The sequence below is a fragment of the Tachysurus fulvidraco genome, chromosome 2 (genome assembly GCF_022655615.1).
Source record: "Tachysurus fulvidraco isolate hzauxx_2018 chromosome 2, HZAU_PFXX_2.0, whole genome shotgun sequence".
Taxonomy (NCBI): Eukaryota; Metazoa; Chordata; class Actinopteri; order Siluriformes; family Bagridae; genus Tachysurus; species Tachysurus fulvidraco.
In genome coordinates, this window is record NC_062519.1 from 21,490,826 (window position 1) to 21,502,713 (window position 11,888).

The 11,888-nt window shown below is 38.7% G+C and overlaps 1 long non-coding RNA gene across 1 annotated transcript in view; it reads left to right on the forward strand.

Moving 5' to 3' along the window:
- The window catches only part of LOC113661689, a 29,973-nt gene extending 18,932 nt beyond the window's left edge, over positions 1–11,041 (forward strand). Inside the window, exons 3-5 of the long non-coding RNA XR_007140053.1 lie at positions 1,880–1,964; positions 8,066–8,145; positions 9,063–11,041. This is a non-coding gene — a long non-coding RNA (uncharacterized LOC113661689). The remainder of the gene's footprint in view (positions 1–1,879; positions 1,965–8,065; positions 8,146–9,062) is intronic.
- The last annotated feature ends 847 nt before the right edge of the window (positions 11,042–11,888 follow it).

Here is an 11,888-nt window from a genome sequence, read left to right on the forward strand (position 1 = left end):
CGGTGTCATTTTATTTTAATGATATTTTTATATATATAGACAGAAGTTTATTAAGCTTCATACAGGATACAAAGTAGTACGTCATACAAGACGAAAAAGTAGTACGTTACAAGAAAAGGTTTATTTTCGTCAACCTTAAATCTACAGACATTGTGATGTTTGGGATCAGTCGTCGATTCCCGGTTTACTTTGTGGTCTCGTGAACTTTAATATCTTTTCAGTTTAACCTTCCATGCTGTATATAAACCGACCTGCACCAAGCAGACAGAACAGCGTTATTATCTAAAACCCTCCGCTATAAGAAGACCGACACGAACAGCTTGACCGGCAGCGTAGCCTTGAGCTCGACTCAGCAGCTGTGGATGAGCTGTGAGCTGAAAATGATATTTACTGTGTGTTTAATTCAGGCGACCGCTTTTTCTGTGCCGTGACTCATGAAGCTGCTGATATTGTCCTCACTTCCTGAAATGAACAACACAACTGAGTCAACACATTATTCTGCAGTCTAATTTAGATGGAATGTGATCGTTTGTTTTATTGGTGATAAAGCGTAAGATCCGAGTCGAGCTGTTTAATGGAACATGAACACCGCACTCGTGAGCGTCATCCTTTTTTCCTCGTGCCTTTATTTGCCTCTCGTGGGGCAATATTTTTAGCGCCGTACTGTACTAGTTTAATCCACGCTAACATTAGGCCTCGTTCAAGTCGGGTTTAAATGTTTGGGTGTCAACTAATAATTTCCACCAGATTTATAAAAGTTTTAGAGAACTTTTTTTTTTTTTTGTGACACCCACAAAACCCCATTAAAGGTCAAGCACAGACGCCTGAAAACACGAGGACAATTTTAATCCTGAGCGTGAAAGAAAAAGTTCTTAGCTTCTCTCGCTGACTCGCTCCTGTGGCGATAAAAAATCTACTAAATCACAGGAAATAATCTCGAGACAAATGACAAAAAAGGTGGATGAGGTTTGAACCGAGTGAGATGAAAAGAAATTACACCGAGAACAGGAGAAACAGGAGAAAATAGATCCGGCTCAGTGTTAAAAGATGACGCCCAGACAAAGTGAACACACTTTTATAATCCATCTTACACACTTCTACAGTTTATCCCTACAGCGCTATTTACACAGACTTTCACAGACTTTCCCTTAGAAGAATGACGAGTGATAAATCTTTTGTTAGCGGAGGCGTATGTTTACGGTTTACAGCTCCGCGACTCAGACAGACCGACCCCACCTCTGTTTATACACCACCGTGTCCTCTGCCTTCAGATGCTTTTATTTATCCTCATTTATTGTGTTGATTACAAACTTCCTTTTTTATTTCTTTTTATAATCATTAGTTAAAGGCAGTGGAATAAATCAAATGTTCTGGATGCTCCTCTCGTTCCCTGACTTACTGTAGCATCACGAGGATGTGTGTTTTGATAGACACTTAAAACTTCTTCTATTAATCACTCGGGATAAAAGGATTTGCTAAATGCTGGAATAAAAAAATGAAGTGATTTTAAATCTATATCCAATGCAAATTATAATTCCTAGCTGATGAATGTGTGTCTTTTTGTTAGCAGAATAAGAACTTCCCCTAAATTACAGGATATTCTTGTGAAGTTCCCGTGTAAATGTTCCTATAAACAATTTACAGATGAATCAGTTTATATCCAGCTTGATAAATGAGGCCCGTTATGGTAAAGCAGACGGAAAAAAAAAACATTACATTTCAGCCAGTGGATCATTCAGTTTTATGAACCGTGTTGTTACACGCGATGATGCTAATAAATAAATGTATTTTGGGTTTTTTTTTTTTTTTTGTTCTCTAAATGGAGGTTGTGAAAGGTGAAGCTGGGACATTAATGAGGTTTTCTGTCTCTCTTTGCCAGCTGCAGCGATACTCCGTATCAGTGCGTCACCATCTCGCTGACTCCAGAAAACAAACATGCGTCTGAGACTGACAGAAGCGAGAGGGTGAGTAAAAACGCTGAAGGGAACATTTCAGTTCAGTGAATTCATTCCCTACTAACGTGCAAGCTTTTAAAAGTCAGGATTAAAATTCCATAAAACTTTCACCTCTGCTGAAAAGAGCATGAAACACTGCTGTATCTGTTCCATAACAATTCGTTCAGAGGAGAGAGAACTCAAAATGGCCGACTCTGTTTTGTCTAGAGTCCTAATCCTACACCCGTGCTCTGCAATTTCCATTTTATCTCCAGTTCCTTTCTCATTGGTTGTCTGGGGTTGTAGATAAAGATATTTTTAGAACGAAGAATTAAATAAATATTTGAACCAAGAACCCAGTCTAGACGAGATTTAACATCATACGTCTCACCCCTGCATCGGGTTGACTGTACTGTTAATTCACCCCCACGTTCTCAGTTCTGTTCTGCACCTCTCGGTCCACCTGTCACTCACTGACTGACTCATCTAGCTGTATGTATTTCCACTCAGCTCTCACAGCACATGTCATTTTACCTCAGGTTAATGATCAGAGTTCTGATTTCATGCTTTGCAACTTGTATGTATGTAGGTAGGTTTTGTTCATAGCATATCTATCCACACACACACACACACACACACACACACACACACAATCCCTGGACATATCAGTGACTCATAATACTATATAGATAAATATAGTATATATATATATATATATATATATATATATATATATATATATATATATATATATATATATACAGCACACTGGTCATGTGAATCGTTTTTTTTAGTGAAGAACATTCACAAAAGGGGAAACATCTGCATTTTGTGAGAGAACCGATAGCTCTGGATCACAGCGAAAGCCACAAGCCACATTCTAACCATTAGAGTTGTTATAACCTTCAGAATATAGTCTCATCAAGCCAAAGAAATGCGTGTATAATTTTCCCATAGTGTGTCACCGCCACTGACAATGCCAGCCTTCTATTGTTTGCATGCTGGCACAGGCGCTTGTTTACGGTGTTGAGCTCCATATTATTAACTCCATGACAGCAGAGATTGGTTGTTAGGTGACTGTAGACAGATATTCTCTCTGTATTTCATTTTACAGCTGTACGCCATCTTACTTCTAGTGTTTAGTGTTGTGTCTCGTACACAAGTTAAATTTATTCAGTGAAATGATGATTTTACACACTGAGGTTTCTTTTCATGATTGTTGTTTTTTCCATCACTAATAGATATGTTGGATCTGTGCTTCGGATTATTTCTGTCATTAGTAAGACCTAATAAAAAAAAACTGATCTCATAACTCCCTTATTTTACTGCTCTGGGCTTAAGTGTGGACTAACTGATATTTAGACATCCCCTGTATGGCCGAACGTATGTGATCATCACAACTTTACATGTTCAATCAACAGCCATGTGGTCCATCCACTTGGGAAGGCTTTCCTCTAAATGTTGGAGTGTTCCAATCATTAGTGAGATCAGACACTGATGGTGTAAGATTGAGGAGGTCTGGGGCTCAGTCTGTGTTCCAGTTCATCCCTAAGGTGTTCAGTGGTGTTGAGTCAGAGTCAGGGCTCTGTGCAGGACACTCGAGTTCTTCTACATCGTGTCTTCATGGAGCTCTTGTCATGATGGAACAGGGTTTGTGTCTCTTAGTTCCAGTGAAGGGAAACTGTGATGCTGCAGCGTCCAGAGACATTCTATACAATTAATATTTGTGGCAACAGTTTGGGGAAGAACCACACGTGGGTGTGATGGTTGGGGTGCACTTTATGCTAGGTAGACTTTATGCTAAATAATGTAGCATGTTTATCTATAATGAAGAAGTAACTATTAAAATGAAGTATAAATAAATCAAAAACACAAAATTAAAATGAAAAGTTTTTTGGTCACTCTGTAAATACTGTATAGTTGAATGCTCCATGGAGGCCTACAGGCTGTTGCTTTAGAGGTGCACATTCCAAACCAAATGCTTAAATGATTAAAAAATATGACCAAACAGCTGGCTGAAAATTGCTTGAAGTCATATTAAACATCAGGATACATGGCTTACAGTTAGACAGGTCTTATGCATTAGCCTACAGCTGGTCTGATCACATGTAAGTGAAATCGTCGCTGTTTAACAGACGCTCTGCTGAACAAGCGAGACTCAGACCCCAGCTGGGGGTTGTCATGGGAAAATCTGCCTTCTCCTTAACTCGGTGTCTGCTTCTAATTTACCCACAGCTTTGTTTAAATGTGCTTACACTGTCAGTGTTGGACCTATTAATTCAGATCTGCAATTAAAATGTCCAATTAGAAGGTTCCACCTGGCTTACATGCTCTAAAGTTGTGATTCTCTGGGAAGGAACCTGGTTTGGAGCGAAAGAAGCCATCGTCTCTGACAAGTTCTCGTGATCGTGTTCTGGTCAAGAGTACGGGGGGAAAATGTGTGACCTAATCGGTCAGCATCACAACCGATGAGTTGAAGCACAGGAATGTTGTAACCAGTGTGGAATTACACAATGCTGGAATTCTGTTGAATCATCGTTCAGATAGTATTAAAAAAAAATCAGTAACGGAATTGTTAGTTTTATTTAACAAATGAAAATATATAATATCCGTCCATCTGTGCTGTTAGAATAAGCTCCACTCTTCTTGGAAGGCTTTCCACTAGATGGAGATTGGCTTTGGGGATTTTTGTTCATTCAGCCACATAAGCATAGTTTGAGGAAGTAGGGTTGAGGTCAGGCTCTGTGGGACACTCGAGATCTTCCACACCAACCCTTGGCCATCCAAGCGTGCTTTGTGCTCAGGGGCGTTGTAATGCTGGAACAAGTTTGGGCCCTCAGGCTTAAAGCCTACACAGGCACTTGTGACCTTCAGACTTCATTGAAGAAACACATGGTTGTGATGGTCAGGGGTCCATTAGTAAAATCATCTACCAAATAATGAATTTTTCTTAAGGCTTCACCTGTTTTACACTGTAACTGGAGTATAATTTTAGGCCTTTCACTGATGCATTATCACCAGGAGTCAAACATCTCCCAGTACCCCAGTGCCTACGTAAATGTCCCTTATACTGTATGAACATCATAATCAGCCTTTTGTCTTTTGCCAGGTGTTGAAACTGAAGTAGTGTTTCGACTTAGCAGTAGAACACCATCATCTGCTGCCTGAGCAACATGTCTGACAGATGACCTCCATGTCAGACTCTCCTCCCCTACAGTTATAGTCCCGTTGCCTTGACTTTCACCGCTGGCTTTAATAAGCCCACATCCATAGTTCTTTTCATTACAGGATAATGAGGCTGTTTTGGCTGCTAGAGAGTGGGAAGGTTTACTATAGACAAACCTTAACGTTAACCTCAGGTATCCACAAACCTCCACATACAGCATATAAAGTCTGTATGAAGAATAGTCGTATTTCTTATGTATCTGTCTCCAGATCCTAATTTAATTCTCAAAGATTTTGTTCTGTTCATCTGCTTACTCTTATGGACATGTAAACAAAACCTTGGGCTTCAGGAGATCATGAACTCTCGAGGGATCATGATGAAATGACACTTTTTTATTATTTGGTTTGTCAAATACACTTCGTTTGAAATATTTATTGCAGATTGTATCTACAGCTTAAAACCCTTACAGACTTCTGGAGAAAAATCTGGAGTGTGGTGTCCAAACGTGCAGCGATTATAACTGAATGATTCTAAAAGTTAATGTTGTTTAAATAAAGAATGGGAATAATTCAGGAAGATATTAATTATAGAATGATAAAGAAATGTCACTAATTATACTTTTTTTAATATAAATATTAAAGGGAACAAACGTGACTATGAATGGATGAATGGGATTTGGTCAAGGAATTTTCTTTATAAATATTGAGAATACTATGGAGTTTAATTTCCAAGCACATTCCAAGTGTTTTTTAAACAGTCAACCCGTCTCAAGCGTTTTCTTCTTTACCTGACATGTATTTATTTATTTGCATTTGATAATTTACATATTTGTGAGCACGTGAGAAATCTTACAACAAAATATTGTTTAAAAGTCTTTTAAAGTAAAATCAGTGTGAAATGTTTGTTTTTACTGATTTAGGGTTAAAGGTGCGGTGCACGATGTTTGAAAGCAAATGTTGACATTTGAAATCACCAAAACAAACACGCCCCTAACCCAAATGGGTGTCACCCCTGTTTTGATAGCTCCGCCCCACACATACAGACGTAACTCAGGCAACTATTATGGCTGAACCTGCTGGGGCAGCTGGCCGAGGGGATATTTTTGTAGTACTGTGTGTTGTAGCGTGAAAGGTTTAGCTCTGTTTCACGCGGGAGACGACGTTCAACACCTAGAACCCGAGGCAGAGGTAACGGCAGGTATCCGCCATGTCAATGTTTAATTCGCTTTCTGCTAATGTCACACATGAGCACTGAACACTCTCTCCGCCGCATATTGACAAGACACGCCCCGTTCTGCTCATTGGCTACACGTTTGTTTTGTTTCTCAAACATTGTGCACCTTTAAATCTTTAAAATTGCTTGTGAAACCTTATAGATTTTTTTGTAGATAAGTCCTGAATAAGGTCCAGACTGCTAAAAAGCCTAATTCATTTATAATCTCATCTCTGATCACAAGAGTTTTATTTTGAAATAATATCATCAGTGTCTACTCGTTGTTCAGATTAGTCCTTCAGATGACCAGAATGTGAAAAGCTACAATTAAAGACGACCCCTTAGTGTTGATCCTTCATAGACGTAACACAAGAAGAAAAGAAAAGTGAAATCATTAGAAAAAAACAACAACAATTAAGTAATTTTTACTTTTTAAACGACTGCGATGCCGTTAATCACAGGTAGTTTATTCAGAACAGACAAATGTGTGTGACTGTAGGTAGTGAGGGATGAGTGGGGTTTAAGCGAACAGGATGTAGATGTCGACGTACAGCTGTATAGAAATGTAAGGGAGAATTGTACAGAAAAAAAAAATCACTAGCAACAACATAAACTAGGATGGATTGACATACAGTCTCAAGTGTGATGGGACACACACACACACACACACACACATATTGCACAATAGCATGAAAGCGTCACAGTCACCATGAACTGGACTTAAGTGTAGTGTAGTAATCATTGTAATCCAGCTTTCTACACACTACAGCACATAAAGATGAGATCAGTTGCCAGAAATTGCTTTTGTTTATAACCTTTTTTGTAATGACAGGGTCTTGCTTGCTGTCTGTTTCTGTAAGAAAGATTCAGCTAGTTCAGATCTTACTCACACAACACTGGCTGCTTATTGAGTTTCACATCAACTATAAAGCCCTGCATTTAACATGAGGAGCCTTTTAATGGCTTGGTTCTTGTTTCACTGATCTCCTGGAGCAGTATGGAGCAGATGGATGGTCATTATCCATCAACTATCTAAAATGGAAAAAATGTGATCTAAACATGCGACGGTGTCTAATAATGGGATTTGGAGCCTAACAGTAATGGTAACCACAGGCCTAAAGACTTAATGCATTACATAATTTATTTATTTATTTTTTTTAACAGCTTTATCTCCAGCCTGTTAATTAGAGTAGCACAAAGACAGAAATGTGCAGCGTGTGGATTTTAAGTTCACTCGCTTGTATTTCAGGCGGTCTACCAATAAGCTTGTCCTTTTTAGCTGGACAATATGTACACACTCACATGTGACATGCACACATCATTCTGCATTGGCTTTTCACACTCAAGAGTTGTGCATCTGTGCTTCTGTCTGTAGGAAATTGGTGGCTGGTGAATGCCAGAGCTGTGACTTCTTCATAAAGGATGCAATTAGTAAATCGTGTGTGTGTGTGTGTGTGTGTGTGTGTGTGTGTGTGTGTGTGTGTGTGTGTGTGTGTGTGTGTGTGTGTGTGAGAGAGAGAGAGAGAGAGAGAGAGAGAGAGAATACTGTGTGACTAGCATCTACTATTATGTCAATTATTTGAATATTCACAACCAAATATCATCCGTCCATCAAAACACTACCACATTCATTTATTATTTATTTATTGTATTATGTGTAGACTTCTGGTGATCTTCTGAAGATAATCTTGATGCTTTATTTTTTTCTATGAAAAAATCAACTTTGTTGTTTTGTTCTTTTTATTTTTTTTAGCATTATTTTGTCTTCCATGAAAGCACCATATCAGATGTGGAGCCGAAGAGAGCACGTGGACGCCTCTGCACCATCACCAGGTATTGTTATATATACTGTAAGTTAACATGATTACTAATTCATTATAATTGTGCTCCCATGATTGGTCAGGCCATATATACATATATAAGCCTTGGTAAGTGTCAGCAGTTTGTATAGCCATGGAGAGAATGTTTAAAAGACTTATTTACTTAATATAAATATATAAATGGTATAAAATCGGTGTTATGAAATTGTAAAGGTCACATGAATTCACTCATGCTCTTCATTTAATCAGTTACCACTTAACTGTTATGGTAACCACTTGTTCTATAGAATAATGAGCTCTGTTTATTTTAGAGAGAGAGAGAGAGAGAGAGAGAGAGAGAGAGAGAGAGAGAGAGAGAGAGACATCGAGAGAGAGACATCGAGAGAGAGAGAGAGAGAGAGAGAGAGAGAGAGAGAGAGAGAGAGAGAGAGAGACAGAGAGAGAGAGAGAGAGAGAGAGAGAGAGAGAGAGAGAGACAGAGAGAGAGAGAGAGAGAGAGAGAGAGAGAGATAGAGAGAGAGACCTGGGAAACTGACTAATCCCTGTATAAAGAAGTGGAGTTTAACACACCTGAGTTTAACACACCTGAGTTTAACACACCTGAGTTTAACACACCTGAGTTTAACACACCTGAGTTTAACACACCTGACTCTCTGGACTCTCTCTAGCTTAACAATAAGCACCGGAAGTTTCCACACCTGCACCATTGAAAACGTCTTTCTTTTGTATAGTAATTATAGAAATATGCAGTGCTCAAGACCACAAATTCACTGCTGTCTGCTGTGTAGAATCTAGTAATGTATTATAAAGCATCGTCTCCTCTCTCCCCCCCCTCTCTCTCCCTCTCTCTCTCTCTCCCCCCTCCCTCTCTCTCTCTCTCTCTCTCTCTCTGTCTCTCTCCCTCTCTTTCTCTCTCTTCTTCCCCCACAGCGGATGCTGTCACTTGGATTAAGGCCAGATCCTGCAGTGCTCCAAGACAGAAATTCAGTTACTTAGTCGTGTGTGTGTGTGTGTGTGTGTGTGTGTGTTTAATGTGACCTGACACGGTGAGACTGTGCATTTCATGATCAGACAGGCCTCTTTAACACAGACACAGAACGTTTTCCTTTCAGATTTCATTGAGTGCTTTTTATTTATTTATTTATTTATTTATTTATTTATTTTTACAATCATTGTAGAAATTAACTGAGACTTTAATTAAACAAACATGTATTTTTAGCATAGCTGTTAGCAGTAAGCAGGGTTATTAGATAGTGTGTGTGCTGCTGATGTTTCACTGATTTTCCTGTGACCTGACATCGACCTTCAAGGAGAAAGCTAAGCTGACGTCGTCCCGCTTCACCGTCATGTCCACGTTCGCCTCGGTGAACATTCAACGCTGTCGGTGAGTTTGAGCTAATCTGACAAAACCATCGACCGTTGACTGTACCCCATGGCTAAACTCTGACAGCACTCCTCAACACAGGCTACGCTACTGAGAGACGTCGTCTTCATCCTCAGAACAGCTCCTGAGTGCTTTGGGCTCACCAATAAAAGCTCTATCAAAGGTCACAATCAACATTCATTGCTGTCGGTGGGTTGCACTGTGAAGGAAAGCTCGCTGAACAATGAATGCAACTGTGTCCCAGTCTTTCTCATCCCACGTTAATGAACAGACATGATGAAATCTTTTGCTAACTCGTGCTCGGTTTTGTTGATATCTCACATAATGAAAAATGAGACTGTATCTCAAAGACTGTCACTAGGTGCAGAACACTGCCTGTGTTAAGAAGAACATCAGAATAAATGGGATTCATCACAGATTTCAGTTTTTAATAATTTCTCATTATACCACAGCTTGGTGTGGACCTCAGAGCATCTCACAGCATACTGAAGGCTTCCAATCACCATTTTCCTGCCGTTTTATTAACCACATACACACAGTCGGACCTTCATGAAACCTTTTCCATCTAAGAATTTGAAACAAATTGTTTATTTCATGTTTAAATGAAACTAAAAGTAAAGCATGTAGGCCTGAATGTTCTAGTGTTGGATGATGACCCAAAGGATTATTTGGATGGAGTTATGGACCAGCTGCTGTGTGCTTGAGGCGAACCTGAGGGAGCAGAGCAGGTTTAGTGACATCAACATTTATCTACTACAGTTTACACAAGGAAGAGAAAATGTACCCTGGCTTTCCAGGCTAAGCCGAGATTATAGCTGGTTGCTGTTCGTTCATGAAAAAAATGATCTAAAATAAATTGGTCAAGTAGCTGAACAAGCTTATCGTATCTGCGTGCAGATTCCTCTGTGACGGGAGAAATGACTAGACAATCCTCTGGATTAATTATCGTCAGATTACAGTTCAAAACAAACACCAAGCGGTGGCCATCTTTTATCTGTGGATCTCTCCATATGGTTTTGTGTCATCTTGTGATGCCAAGAGGAATAAAATAAAGACCGTGATCTCAATGTGTTAAAGAGGAACGGATGGTATGTTTACGCCATCGAGTAACAAGAAAGCAAGAAAAAATAATCAAATGACATGCAACACACACACACGCACACACACACACATAAATAATTGAATTTATCTTCGGTAAGCTCTTTATTTTAGTCAGGGTTGAGTTGGATCTGGAGCCTTTCCCAGACGTGATGTGCTGGATGGGACACACTCACAGGTTAAAGTGGATTATGATGAATAAGTAGATGTTGGAACTCTGACAGTGATTGTGAGAAGGAGGTTACAGATTCAATTAGATCTCAAACTCTAGTGTAGGGATGAGGCTGTGGATCGGCTCTGGTCTCTCCATTCAACAGTCAATACATTTTATTTTAATATCATTACAGACTGTCTGCTGTTTTCCTGAATGAGTGTTTTAGAAGTTCAAGATGTTTATTAGAAATAAACAGCTTTAAAAATCATCAGATCGATTTGTGTTTGTCTCCTGATTGTCTCTAACACACTGCGAGATGAATCAGTGAGTTTAGCTGCAGAAACATTAACAACCTACATATTCTGTCAGGCGGGATTGAGACAGACTGACTGAGGTAACATGACTGGGGTAACATGACTGGGGTAACATGGAAGTCTACAGTGCAGGAGAATTCTGTTCAACTTCATTCTGGGGATTTCAGTGAATTCACTCAAATAATGGTTTTTAAGATTCTAGCAGAAAATCAGAGAAAAAAAACATTTTAATAAATCAATATATTATTAATATTATCTGTCTATTAAATCTAAATGAAATTTATCTATAAAAATAAAGTAAGCTTGATGTTTCAAACACGTGTAATTAAACATTGCATTTTCTTACATTCATTTTTATATTAGCAAAAAAATATAATTGTAAATGCTTATTATTAGCAAACATATTTACAACAGATATGAATAACGTGACTGAATTATGTGTAGAAATATGGTTCTTTTTTATCTACTACAGGTCTAAATCAAATGCATCTATGTAAATGTTTCAGAAAAAATATTCACATTTTCACTGCGTAAAAAAAAAATCTGAGCATGATAAAATATCTTTAATTCAGTTCATTATATGGACTGTTTCCTGTTTCAATAGTCAGAACAGAAACATGAATAGTTTTAGTATTAAAACATAAAGACGCTGTAGTTTACGCTGCAGACTACAGTTAACTAACCTAGTAAACATTAAAGCAACGTGTCAGGTACATTCACACATAACGTCTTCTTTAACACTCAGATTATCACTTCTGTACATGAACACTGCAGTTTAGGTGAATAGAAGGTTAAAGTCATCAGAT